Genomic DNA, 15,201 nt, shown 5'->3' with positions numbered 1-15,201 from the left:
ACAACATATTACACAGTTTCAACATTGTTTTAACAAAAATGAAACCAAAATGGAGAAGCAGTGTGTGAAAAATTAAGTACACCCTTACTGCTTCCATAGGAATTAAGAGAGTGAGTAGCATCAAGGTGCTGCATATCAAATGCACTTGATTAAAACTGATCATTAGCAAGTGTGACCACCTCTGTCAAATCAGACATTTTGGCAGTTTGCTGGTGTGGAGCATTTAGTTGTGTTTTTAACACAATGCCAAGGAGGAAAGACATCAGAATCTGGAAAGGGTTATAAGTCAATTTCCAAACAATTTGAAGTCCATCTGCTGTGAGAAAGAGAACTCACAAGTGGGAAACATTCAGGAAAGTTGCCAATCTTCCCAGTAGTGGATGTCCTGGCAAATTCACCCCAAGGTCAGACCATCCAGTGATCAGAGAAATTGCATAAAACCCAAGAGGTACATCACTGACTCTATAGGCCTCAGTTAGCATGTTAAATGTTAAAGTTCATGACAGTATAATTAGAAAAAGACTGAATAACTATGGCTTGTTTGGAAGGGTTGCCAGGAGAAAGCCTTTTCTCTCTAAAAAGAACATGGCACTATGGCTTATGCTTACAAAGTTGAATAACCACAGGACATCTGGAACAATGTCCTTTGGACAGACAAGATCAAAGTGGAGATGTTTGGCCATAATGCACAGTGCCACCAAACACAGCACGGTGGTGGAGGGATGATGATTTGGGCTTGTTTTGCAGCCACAAGACCTGGGCACCTTGTAATCACAGAGTCAACCATGAACTCCTCTGTATACCAAATGTGGCTATCTGTCTGACAGCTAAAGCTTGGCCAAAATTGATCATGCAACAGGACAATGATCCCAAGCACACCAGAAATTTACAGCTGAATGGCTTAAAAAGAAAAGAATCAAAATATTGTAATGGTCCCGTCATAGTCCAGACCTCAACTCGATTGAAATGCTGGGATCATAAGAGAGCTGTGCCTAAATGAATTCCCACAAACCTCAATCAACTGAAGCAACATTGTAAAGAAAAGTGGGCCACAATTCCTCCACAACGATGTGAAAGACTGATAAAGTCAGACAGAAAAAGATTATTTCAAGTTATTGCTGGTAAAGGTGGCTCCACAAGCTATTGAACCATGGGGTGTACTTAGGTTTACACACATTGCTTCTCCATTTTGGCTTCATTTGACACAATAGTATCTGTTGTGTGTTGTTTTTACACCTGCAGTTAAATTTAAATAATTTTAGAACCTGGTAAGGACCAGATTTTCTTTATTATGTCCTAATACATAAAACCATATAATTGTAAGAGGATGTACTTCCTTTTTCACATGATTGTATTTAGAAAAAACAATACCTGATAAAGTGAAGACATGAAAAGGTGCTGGTTCATTTACATTAATGTGAACAAAATATTTTTACAATCTTTGCAACCAAAAAGATCTTCAGTGAGTGTGTGAATGTGTATTAATGAAAATGATGCATTTACTGTTCATGTAATGTGGACAAAACTTGTGAAAATGGGCTGCAAAGTGAAACAACTAATGAAATACATCAACATACAGTAGTTCTATTGAAAAATAAATTCAAAAATTTCATAGATGTTAGTGTAAAGTTTTAAATGTAGGGATCTCTATCTATCTAGCTATCTATCTATCTATCTATCATCACATGCATGGCGGCCAGCTTAAGGACTTTGGTAATTGCAACTACGCGACGGATCGGGTTTGACGCTGTATGCTAATACCTTCTCTTCTCCTCCCTCTGCTGAATGGAAGATTGACAGCCACTCCATCACTGATGTCACTTCTGTGTCCATCTGTCTGAACCCTCTTCTTCCTGCCTCGTGACCTCGAAACCTGGAGATCGGCCACCTTGAGTCGATTTTGTGATGAACCTGCACCTATGAAGACATTCCCACAATTGCTATTAATTTTCTTTTTGCTTTAAGCCTTCCAAGTATACAGGGGCACCATGGTTGTGCTCCAACTCTTTGTCGTTGTTTGTGTCCTATTTACACTATCATCTATCTATCTATCTATCTATGGGTCACTGACAATGTAATAAATTCAAATTACAAAATAGAAAACAAGGCAATGGAAAATGAAACACAAATGTAAAGATGTTATAATGCTTTCAGACAATAAAATAATATAAAATAAATTCATGGATTAATGTTTGTAAGTAAAGTCAGGAAGAGGTAATCTAAATTTTTAAGCAATGCAGGTCAATTTGGTTTTTTACGATAAGGTACAATTTTATAGCAGTAAACTTGATATCATTTATGTAGTGATGATAATTATTCTTATGGGTATAATATTGTATGGGAAACACAAATAAGATCATGACAAAAAAGTATGTAGATATTGCTATAACCAAGATGCCATGGACTTGCAGTCACACATGCTACCATCTGCACTGTTTTGTAACAGTTGTAAACCAACAGTAAGATCGGCATTTCCGACTATTACAAGCAAAACGTTACCATGGTTTTCTCACATTTTTTTCAATTAAATTAACTGTTTGGTGGGGTTGGATTTTTTGATCCATTAGTGAAAAATATTTTCCTTAGGTTGTCAGCAGATAGCCAAGAATTTTTTGTCAATCATTCAATCAGGAAAATCTCTTGTAATTTTCTAACCCACTTAATGCAGACTAGGATCAGTTCTGAAGCCTATCCCAGATAGCATAGGGCACAACGCAGGAACAAACCCTGGACAGGGCACCAGTCGATTTCAGGGTGACCACACATACACACACTAGGGTCAATTTAGTGTTGCCAGTTCATCTGACCTGCATGTCTTGGGACAGTGGGAAGAAAACTGGTGCACCTGGAGGAAACTCCATACAGGGAAGACATAGGACCCAAATGCTGGGAGGCAGCAGCACTACATATATACAGTATAGTTTTCCAGACACTTGACTGGGCTCTACTTTGTAGCTACAACAGTCTCCATTCTTCTGAGAAGGCTTTCCACGAGATTTTTAAGTGTGTCTTTGGGACTGACAAAGATGCTTAATTTGTGCCCACTCAGTGAAGAGAGCATTTGTGAGGTGTGATACTGATGTTGATTGAGAACATCTGGCTCACAGTTGGTGTTCCAATTCATCCCAAAATTGTTCAACATGGTTGAGGTCAGGGCTCTGTGCAGGTCAATGGACTTCCTCCACATCTTTATGGGCCTGGCTTTGTGTACAGGGGCACAGTCATGCTGGAACAGAAAAGGGCCTTCCCATAAAGTCATAAGCAAGCAAGTTATTAAAATGCCTTTGTATGCTGTAGCATTAACAGCCCAACCTCAGACAATCACCTCTCCTTAGTCAGACAACGTTACAGTAGGCACTGTGCAGTCCATGAGGGAGTATTCTGGCGTGTGCTAAACCGATTAATCCATTAGACAGCCAGATAGTGAAGTGTGATTCATCACTCTAGAGAATACATTTCCACCTCTCCAGAGTTAATGGTGGTGTGCTTAACACCACTCTAGCCAGCTGATGTGCTATGGAAACCCATCTCAAGAAGCTTCTCACACACAGTTCTTGTGCTGATGTTGCACTCCGGGGGAAGTTTGTGAGTTGTGTTGTGAGCGATGCCACAGGGGGAGGCAATTTTTACACACTATGCACTTTAGCACTCGAACACCCCGCTGTGTGACTTTGCGCGGTCAACCACTCGTAGCTAAGGTGTTGTTGCCCATTGACACTTTCACTTCCTATTAACAGCACTTACAGATGCCCAAGGCAGCTCTAACAAAGCAGTAATTTCAAAGGTTAAATCCTGTGCCAGTGCCATGTTTAAAGTCGCTGCGCTTTTCAGTATGACCCATACTACTGCTAATGTTTCTCAATGGAGATTGCATGGCTATGTGCCTGATTTCATGAACCTGTTAACAATGAAACACCTGAACACAATAATTTGGCCATATAGTGGATGCATATGAACATCCATTTGTTAAATCACTTGGTGACCAGTTTCAGGAACCCAAGTTACGCACACAGCAGAAACCATTCCTAGTTGTCATGACATGGCCCACTCAAGCTCTCATATCAGGCCAATTTAGGGTTGCAGGCGGAATTAACATTTTCAGCTTTATTGAATTAAACATCACTATGAAACAAAGCTAGGATGAAATCAATAGCATATAGTTATAAAAACAAATGTGCTTATTCCTTTTTGAACATAATTGAATAATCCAATTTCAGTAAAAAAAAAAAACAAACTGTGTCTTGAATGAATTTTAGTTTGATTATTTTCTGTTAGTGATGCATAATGTAAACACTTTTAAGAATTTAAAGACTCTCTTCAATAAAAATATAAACACACAACTACAGAAAATTCAATCTAACAACAAAATGAAAACATGTTTTGAAGTAAGCATAATAAAATCTACTGACAGAAGGAACATTTACCTTTATCAATGCAAGAAGTATGGAAGGTGAACTGTCATCACAGAGGTGCATTAAACAACATTAATTTTGTCAGCAGGCACTACTATCATTTCTCATCACTTCAGGAGAAGATACTTGTAATATATTTTTCTGCATCTAGAATTAACTGTATTCCTAAGATAATGGGGAAAGGCAGGTCACCAACTAGGTCTGTCCATCGTGTGCTGCACAATGTTTGCAGTGGTTCTGCCAATGGCCATATACATTATGACTTGCCATCATCATCCTTCCATCTATCCATTGTCCAAACCTGCTTATCCAAAATTAGGGTTGCAAGGAGCAGCAAGCATCAGGCACAAGGCAGGAAGAATCCCTGGACAGGATGAATACACACACACTGGCACCACATGATAATACAAAAGATAACACAAAAGATAATACTCGGCAGACCAGGGGATGGCAGAGTGCACTGATCCTTTCTCTTTTTCCTCTCCAGACCAAATACGGGAAATTCCGTCTGGGGACGATGATATCACTTCCGTTTCCAGGCCCAATCACATCACTACCAGTTCCTGAGCAGATGACATCACTTCTGGTCCTTGCCCAGATGACATCACATCTGCTTCCTGCCCAGATGACGTCATTTCCCCTGCACCGGCTTTAAAACCGCACTGTTTTTGTCTGCCTACCAGTTCTGTTTGGACTGATGTCTGTAAAGACTTGCAAAATTCTGTATACGGGTGGCTGTCCCCAGCTGTTTTTCTGTGTGGTCTGAGTCCTTTCACAACACATATGTACACACACACACACACATGTACACACACCCACATACACGCACTAGGGCCAACTTAAAATTAGCCACCTAATATGCATGTCTTTAAGAAACCAAAAAAACCCCACAGACATGAGAAGGGCATGCAAACTTCACATAGGGAGCACCTGTTCTCCTTGTTGTGACACAGCAGCACTACCACTGCACCACCATGCCACCAGTGACGTGCGATGATGTTCATGGCTAGTGAGGCACTGACTCCTTCAGAGTGAGGTTTACAAATATGTGAACCCAAAAGAGTAGCTTATTCACCATTCAATTGGCAGCCAGTATGCACATTGACTACTGGTTATGTTTCATATCTCATCAGCATTCTTTACACACACACAGGTAAGGCACATATTTGGCTATTTATAGCGGTGAGAGAGAGTGGAGAGAGCGTATTTGCTCTGCACCCTCCATGTGTTCTAAATTTGCTGTTGCAATTCCACAATTCCATCCATCCATCCATTTTCCAACCCGCAGAATCCGAACACAGGGTCACGGGGGTCTGCTGGAGCCAATCCCAGCCAACACAGGGCACAAGGCAGGAACCAATCCCAGGCAGGGTGCCAACCCACCGCAGAATTCCACAATTCATACTCATTTAATATAAATTAAAGTACAGAGTGGTGTACAAAAAAAACGGATGTCAAATTTGTCCTTAATTGAAATATTTAATTGCTTTTAATTCTGATGCTTTAATCAATTTTAATACAGACTGTTCAACAAAAGGATATTTTATGTAAGGTCAAAATTTAGTTTTTAAATATTGAATTGTTTTTTTTCTCAATCTGATCCCATTTTTTATAAAACTGAAAACCGTTTATGGTCTTACCTTTATTTGTAAATGAAGTCCATGTGCCTATCCTTCTCCACGAAAATCTCTGTCACTTTCTTGTAAAAGTCCTCCTTATTTTCCTTTAGTTTTAAAAATCTTAATCTTCCATTTTGGCAGTCAGTCAGAACAAAAAATAAAAATAAACGGACTGCTGCAGTGCACTTGACTTTCTGATATCGCTAACTTATTGGTGTCTCTGAGTAGAAGAACAGCAACAAGCACCTGCTGGGCTCACACTTCAGTGCAACACAGTACTGTCTGCCTCTCCTTGTGCCTTCTCACTGCGGTTTTATGTCAGATCAGCAAGACTAGATATGTCACACACACTCATTAAAGATAATAGCCAGACTGTGGAAAGTAAGGGTGTATAATAAACGTTTCTGCAAACATTATATTGGCGACACACAGAGAAACAGCAACAGGTATGCACCAATTGCAGGCATCAACCCAGTGTTTGAGGGAGAACACAGTCCGAGGTGAGGTGAGGCTCGTCCCTGCCGCTCCTTACATTTGTCCCCTGTATTTGAACTGGAAATGGCCCCAATTCAGCAATTTTGATTATAAAAATTGTCAAAATTATTGGAATCGTACAGAAAAAAAATTTATAGCACAGACCAGTGGACAAATTAATTTTATGTTATTATTATTATTATTAGTTTATTTCACTTTTCATGATGACCTCACCTGCCTCCCCTGACCACACGTCCCTGCATGCCACCCTGCCAGCTTCATTTAAAATATAAATTCGGAGACATGGAACAGCTTCCATATTAACAAGTTCACATCCATTGCTGTATTTTATTTATTGCTTCATGGAGCATACCACCACAAGATGTTCAGTTATAAACAGGTATTTGTTAATCCTTATATTCATTACTGAATATACTCAGCTCGATTCAGGGTGGACGGCCAGCTTTGGAGCCTGTCTTGGCTATCTCGGGCATCACTCTATTGAAAGCACACTCACTTATACATAAACAGTGACAGATTATAGTCACCAAACTAATCCAATAGGCATGTGTTTGATCATGTCTTAGATAGATAGATAGATAGATAGATAGATAGATAGATAGATAGATAGATAGATAGATAGATAGATAGATAGATAGATAGATACTTTATTAATCCCAAGGGGAAATTCACAAGTCTTATGGATGTGTGTACTGTCAGGATCTGGCTTGGAGTTTTGGTCTTCTTCTTTACTGCAATTTGCCATGGCCACTTTTTATCAATGTCTGTGATATCGGAATGTGAATCTATCCCCAGTCACATGACAAGAGGGGCAAGGGAAATGCTAGCCCTTTTGGTTCCACCAGTGTGCTTTTGTGCCTATGCTTTACCGTTATGTGAATGGCACACTCCATGCATATGTCATTTTTTCCCTGGTTTTGGATTTGCCTTTCCATATTATTTTATGGACACCTTTTAAATAAATATGTGGAAATGACACAGGAAGTGACATTCTGCTTATTCTCTGTAGCTATTCTTTTGGATCAGGGCCTTTGATTAAACTTTTCCTTCCGTTTTATATTAATGTCATGCATGACAAGTCGGCTGCTTCACTCTCCATTCTTAGTCGAGCTTTCTCGTCCGAGAGGCCACAGCTGTGGGGTCCTTTGAGCGGATGACAGCCTCTGAAGGAGTGGTTGCATGGTGCACCTCTTAACATAAGCATCATATTGTTTAATGTTAACATTTGAAATGGAATGAATTTCACATTAGGACAATAAGGACAACTTGGCTATGTATTAATACAAGAAAAAAAGTTGCAGGAATTGAAATTGAGTGAGAAAGAATCATGCAATTTCTGGTTAGCTGGAGATTTTGAGAATTAATCCAGTTTTCAGAGCTTAGCTGGAAAAAGGTAGAATAAATCCAACAACTCCATTTAATGAAAGAGGGTGAAGGTAGCGTTGGGTTTCATCTTCATATGCTGGTAATTTATGCATCCCAATGGCAATATGCAGACGTGGTACAGAACAGCAAGAAGCAGACACTGAACCTTGAAAGGCACCACAAAGGAGATGCTGTTTAGCACCATCACCAGAGAATACTGGCAATGTCAGACCAGTGAGGGGAGACCACATCCAAGATTATCATGTTTGAAAATCATTATCATTATCATGCTTGTCAGGAATTTTTGGAGTTTGTTCGACAGTGCTTGACAGTGTCTAAAGAGTCAAAGTCTGAGGCTGTTTCAATGTATTTCTGCACTAGTTTGGATTATTTTGATTTGTTTTAGTTTCTACCCATTATCTCTTTTTCTACCTAGTTTTTAGGAGTTGAGTGTTTTTGAAATAATACCACTGCAACTTTCACAATGAACTGTTATATACATCATACTTGCTTCAACGCATGTTATGAGCACCGCTTGGTATAAAAACAGACACAGCCTTCTGTGTAAGAGCTTTGAGCTGTAGCCACTGGTATACCCCAGGACAGAACTACAGAACTCCTGCTTTAGATTTTAATATTATTTTAAAATATAACTAACATTTCATGGTATTTTACAGTGGGAGATCAAGGGTTCAGGTCCCAGGTCCTCCCTGTGTAGAGAGCACTTTGTGTAGTTAGAAAAGTGCTATGTATATGTAAAGAATTATTATCATTATTTACTATAAATCAATAGGTATTAATAAGTGCATTGAGTTGGATTTTGCTAAATGTTTATTTTATATTGTGGACAGCAGCGAGCGCTCCAGCTCCCCAAACACAACACAACAGACACAAGGCACAAGTTAAAAGCATAAATAGTCTATTTATTCTGTGGAAAACTCTTTACAATAGTGTTTCCCACCACCACAAGTATATGAAGGGCACAAAACACAGTGCCTCTTCTTTCTTTCTCTCTGTCTCTTGGTCTTTGTCTCCTCTACTCCTTCCATAAAGCTTTGTCCATCTTCCACCCATCTCTGGCTCGTCTCTTTAAGGCCAGCAACTACTTTGATGTTGGCCAACCTGGAAATGCTTCTGTTCTTCCACCCACATAGTCTGTAAGCACTTTCAGACCTTGCATTGCCCCCTGGTGGCACCCATGGTACTCAACAGGGCTGAGGTAAAAAACTCCAAGTCCCATGATGCCCTGTAGGATTCAGGGAAACCTCAGCAACCCAGGGAAGCTGCCATCTAGCATTCTGGAGGAGGCAGTGGACTAAAAATGCTGCCTTCCCCCATCCTTCCGTTTCTTGGACATCCCAGCTGGATTGAGATGCAAGCCAACCCTTACAATATTTACAATTTAAAAATTTGCATAGTAAACATTTAAAAAGAAAATTAATCTTGTTTGATAGCAATGCTTTTAATATTGACTAGACAAAATAATTGTTGATGACTCTGAAGGCCATATTAGTACATATAATATGGCTATTATAGTCACATTTATTTTTTAGCTGTCTCTTTTCTTCTAAAATACCACATAGTCAATGTGCACATCATGATTGTTCGCATATTGAAACAGTTAGACATCTGCTCATTTATGTAAAAAAGTCCATTACTGATAGGCCCACAGCCCCCGGAATAGGCTCCACCCCTCCTGGTCGGAAGCCATAAAACCGGATGAGCCCCGAATGTGGTGTCTAAGTATCACCCAGCAATCACAGAGAACCAAGCTCCAGTATGACAGCATCCTTTGCTCTGGATTGGAGAATATTTTGTTTTTGGACTACGATAGCCAATATTTATATTGTGCCCTAGTGAACCCTTAGTTTTTCAAGCTTTTGGTAATTTTATTAATATTAACAATGGATCAAAGGAGAGTGTAGGATCAAGAATTACACCAAGATTTTTAACCTATCCAATAAGGATTTAATAAGCATAGGGTTTTTACTGAGAAATTGTCTATTTACTTTAAAGTGGATAGAGATACAATAATTAAAGCCTCGGTTTTATCACTGTTCAGTCTGAGAAAGTTTTCAGACAACCAGTGTTTGATGTCAGTGAAACAGATAGCCAATGCAGGAGGAGGTAATGTTTGCATAAGCCCTGTGTAGATAAATCTGTGTATCGTCAGCAAAATAGTGAAATCATAGAACATTCTGTCTAATAATGACACCAAGAGGAAGTATATGAATGATAAAGAGCAGAGGACTAAAAACTGATTCTTGAGGGACGAATAAGATGGGTCAGACCTAAAATTAGTGATGGTAACAAATTGTTGTTAGTCCTTAAGGTATGATTTAAACAACACAAGAGCGCTTCTAGTAATAGTTAACTCATTCTCAAGTCTAAACAAAAGAATATCATGATGTACTGTATCAAAAGCAGCAGTTAGGTCTGAAAAGATCACAATCTGCTGCGACTAGGAGATCACTAGTCACCCTGATGAGTGCTATCTCTGTACTGTGATTGGCCCTAAATCCAGACTGAAATTCCTCAAACAAGTCATTAGAGGCAAGATAGTCTTTGAAATGGTCTGCAACAACGCATTCTAGGATTTTACTAAGAAAGGAAAGGTTTGAAATAAGTCGATAGACTTTAAAATCCTCAGGGTCAAGTTCATGTGTTTTGAGAACAGGAGTAACAACAGCTGTCTTTAGGATGGAAAGGACCAGGCCAGTATAAAGAGACATATTGATAATACTAGTGATAAAAGTGAGAAGAAAAGGCCAAGTAGCCTTCACTAAAGAAGAAGTCATGGGCTCTAAAATACAGGTATTTGGCCTTGTGGTCATGACAAGCTTAGGGACTGCAGGATCGTCCAACAATGGCAAACGAGATAAACAGCCTCTAGTTAGAACAGGAGATGGGCACCGTTTTGACTGAACAAGTAGATCTTTTGAAATTTAGAATAAATGAAATCAATCTTATTATTAAAAAAGGACAGAAATTTTAGTCAAAGCTCAGATTTGGAAATCAAAAGAAAGTTATTTACAGGTTTAAGTAACTTATTCAAAGTAGAAAAAAGTGTCTGGGTGTTATACTGACCACACAGAATGCTATTAGTATAATAAGAAGACTTAGCTCTCTGTAGCGCCTGCTTATAGAGGCCAACGTGTTCCTTGTAGGCAGTTGCATGGGCAATCAAGTTTGTTTTCCAGCTAAGACTTTCAAGCCTTCACTCACAAGCGTTCATGTGAAAAAGCTCAGGAGTCGATAAAGAAACACCAGCTGGAGGAGGACACTGCTTCAATGTAGTTACAAGGCCAGTGGCATGGATGTCTTTCATATTCCTAAAGGTGATATAGATATGGGGTTCCCAACTCCGGTCCTGGAGGGCCCCAGTGGCTACATGATTTCATTCTAACCCTTTTCTTAATTAGTGACCTTTTTTGCTGCTAATAAACTTGTTTTGAATTAATTTTAATCGAGTTGCATTTTTTGAGATTTGTTCCCTTGATTTTCTTCATCCTTCTTCTGAATTGCTTCATTTCTTTCCTTAAATGGCACCCAAACAGAAATGAAACATGAAGTGAGTGAGCCAACAGTATGACCAACTAAGTCAGGGCCTCAAACTCCAATTAATTTCACTCCAACCACTTGCTTAATTAGGTGCCAAGTCTTGTCGTTAACTAAACCCGTTCTTTTATTCAATTTCTTGTTGCTGCTCTCATTGTGCAATAACAGAGATTTCTGAAATTGTTGATTTTCTCTTTTCTAAGAGTACTGTTCAAATGTTTTGGTCACCTGAGCAGATCAACATTCTTGAGAGTTTTGTCTTTCTTTATTTTCAGATTTGGTATGATGGACAGTTTGCTGGTCATGTTTTTCTCATTTTCTGTCTCATTATCACTTGGTTGCTAATTAAGGAAAAATAAATAATTAAGGGGTTTGAGTCTTCAAGAGCAAGCCCATTAAAATTAATTCAAAAGAAGTTAATTAGCAGCAAAAACAGTTCACTAATTAAGAAAAGGATTAGAATGAAAACCTGCAGCCACTGTAGCTCTCCAGGACCGGAGTTGGGGACCCCTGCTATAGATAGCCAAACAAGTTTTTACTTTGTCGTTATTTATTTAATAAAAAGTAATTTTGTCCCAATATATAAAACTATAGAGATGAAATGGATTGTATTTACTTATGTATCTGTTAGGTTTCTAATGAAGTGATAGATAGATAGATAGATAGATAGATAGATAGATAGATAGATAGATAGATAGATAGATAGATAGATAGATAGATAGATAGATAGAATCTATCTATCTATCTATCTATCTAATGTGCAAACAACTCAGTTATTACAGGATTAGGCACAACCAAAAACTAGGAGCAGAGCATTAGAAATCCCACACAGCATTTATTTAAGACACATCATGGAGCGTCTAGTCAGGACTCACAAACTAAAAACTTGGTGGAGGATTACTATAATAAACCAATTGCAGTTTTAGTTTATTAAATCATTTAAGATTGTAAGTGGTGCACCTATTGGCAGTCATTTTCTAACACACTTAGACCAGAACAAGGTCACATGGGACACTGGAGCCTATCCCAGCTAGCATAGGGCACAAGGAAGAAACAAACCCTGGAGAGGGTGTCAGTCCATCACAGTGCCCATATTGTGTATGTGTTAAACCAGTATAAAGTCTTCAAATCCATACTTCATGATATACTTTCAGAATTGTTTCCACAAATTAAGATATAAAAAATAATTTCTTTATTATCTGTAGCTAATTAGAAGTAAAAACAAATCAGACATTTTTAGATTTCTAAACATTTCATGTTTAAGGTTGCCAAGCAACAGGGTGCTTCCTGATCCTGAAAGAAATTATGTATTCAGTGAAGCAGATGGATGGTGCTGTTTAGTTATATATTTTTCAGCATTTTTCAGTTGGCAAGGTGGACCGTTTTCTGTGTATGAGACATTCCCATATGTTGCATTACTGCCTTTAACTAAATATAAAGCAGAGTCTGTTATATTTCTAAATCCAAAAGTAAGTTAATAATCCAAAAATGTGTTGATTGGCCATCAAACTCAAAATTTTTAAGAGCATCTAAGTCACAGGTCTGTGACTTCATACTGTATGGCTCAGCTTGTCACCACAGGCGCTACAAACTTGTAGAAGAGAGTCAAACCTGTTACTGGATGAATATTAAATGATCTTAAAAAAATAAGACAGCATTTTATACATATTTAATTTGCAGTAGCTTAAGCTTAGTCAATTCCAATGCGTGCTGTATTAACAGTTTTAAGCTTTATTTTTCTGCTCCTGTGTCTTCAACTTATCACATATTTTTGAGGTGGATAAAGCAGACCAGTATATCAGAAGTAAAGACTCTAGGAAGGGGAAGTGGCAGAGATACAATACAAAATGTCAACGGTAATATGTCTTGCAAGATTCAACTCACATGCTTGTTCAATAGAAAACATATTGGGAAACTGTGTTGCATTTTCTGCAAATGTCATTACAGATGGCAACAATCAGAAATCTATTTTACTCTGTGCTGAAGGAGCTCAGACATACAGCCTCATGAGAAATTTGTTGATTCTGTAGAAACCAGCAGATCAAATTTTTCACAAATTAGAAGACTTTGGAATCTTTTTAATCCACCCCTAAGTATTAGAGTATCATGTTAAGGTTTGTGGTCTATTTTGTGGTAAAAAAAAAAAGGCCAGCAGGTTTGTGACAAATATGCCAATGAAATGAAATATGTATGGCCTTGCATAAAAACTGTAAGACAATACAAACAACACAGTTGTGACACACAAAGGTATGCCTCTTTTACCGAACAGGAAAAAAGGAGGGAAATACAAAAATTGGTAGACCATATCGGTCACACATTATACAGTTCATCTCTACATTTTGTCATTTATTAGTAAAATATGAAAAACTGTTTTAAAGATGTGTTTAAATAGATTGTTGTAGACACGGAACACACATGAAATTATTTACCCTATACAACTCTAGGTAGCTCACTAACAGATAAACAAGGCTTGAACTAGGAGAATGTCTTGCCCTTTCTGCTGCGGTGAGGGGGTGGGGGGTGGGGGGGGGGGATGGTACAGCAGGCTGCTTGCTGCCTGGGCTTATCGACACATTTACAAGACAAAAGACACTGACTGAGAGGTGCAAAGGGATTTAAGGTGGGCCGGAATTACGAGTTTATAGGCTTTGGTAATTCTAGTGTTAACAACAGTTAAAAAAGGTCATTCCTGGTGCACGACACTACACACAAACTCGGCTTCAGCAAATACTCCAGTGCTGGGGATCTTTATTTCCTACCTGGGGAGGAAGAGACAAGACTTCAGGTTTGGAGCCAGAAAAAGTGACATCAGAATTCTTCTTTTTGAATCCTGGATGTATAACAGGAAAGTTTGTTACCAACAGTGTAACAACAGTTTGGCCAACAGTTGCCCATGTTGTATCCATACAGTTGTCCCCTGTTTGTACAGGGCTGACAGTACATACATACATTCTCAGACCAGCTTAATTACATTTATTGTTGCAGGGAGACAAAGCCAAAGGGACTATGGAGTCCTCTTGTGGCAGACCACCTGGACCCACTTCAGTTTTGCTATCTGACAAAGATTGGAATGGAGGATGAGTTTTGATCTGATCCACAAGGATTATTCTCACCTGGTCAAAACCTGCAGCACTGTGAGGATTCTGTTTTTTGATTTCTCCAGTGCCTTTTGACCATCCAGTCATCTCCATTAAGGAATAAATTCATAAATATGCAGGTGAATGAGTCTATGGTGGAGGAATAATGGACTGGATCTGTTGGGCAGAATGCAGTTTGTGAGACTCAAGGACTGTGAGAGTAACACTGGAGCACCACAAGGAACAGGCCTGTCTCCTTTTCTCTTCGCTCTTTACACCTAAGACTATAAATATAACACCAGACCATGTCATTTGCAGAAATTCTCTGGTGATTTGGGCACTTATGTCGTGTATTGATAAGGGGGGGGGGGGGGGGGGGGGGACTTTTAGGACAGAGGACAGGAGTCAGATAGAGAAGTTTGTTTCTTGGTGCAAAGAGAACTGTCTGCATCTTAACAGCAGCAAAACCAAGGAACTGGTTATAAAAGGTTGTCGCACCAAAGAGCTGTTATGTCAGAACTGGATGTTGAGGTGGTCCACTCCTACTTGGGGGTCTACATCAATGACAGGTTGGATTGACCTCAGAACATAGAGGAACTATGTAGGAAAGGGCAGAGCAGGCTCTTTTTCCTTAGGAGACTGTCTTCCTTTGATGTGGGAAGTGACATCTTTCAC

Source organism: Erpetoichthys calabaricus, chromosome 2, assembly GCF_900747795.2.
Source record: "Erpetoichthys calabaricus chromosome 2, fErpCal1.3, whole genome shotgun sequence".
Classification (NCBI taxonomy): Eukaryota; Metazoa; Chordata; class Cladistia; order Polypteriformes; family Polypteridae; genus Erpetoichthys; species Erpetoichthys calabaricus.
Note: the sequence above shows the minus strand (reverse complement) of the source record.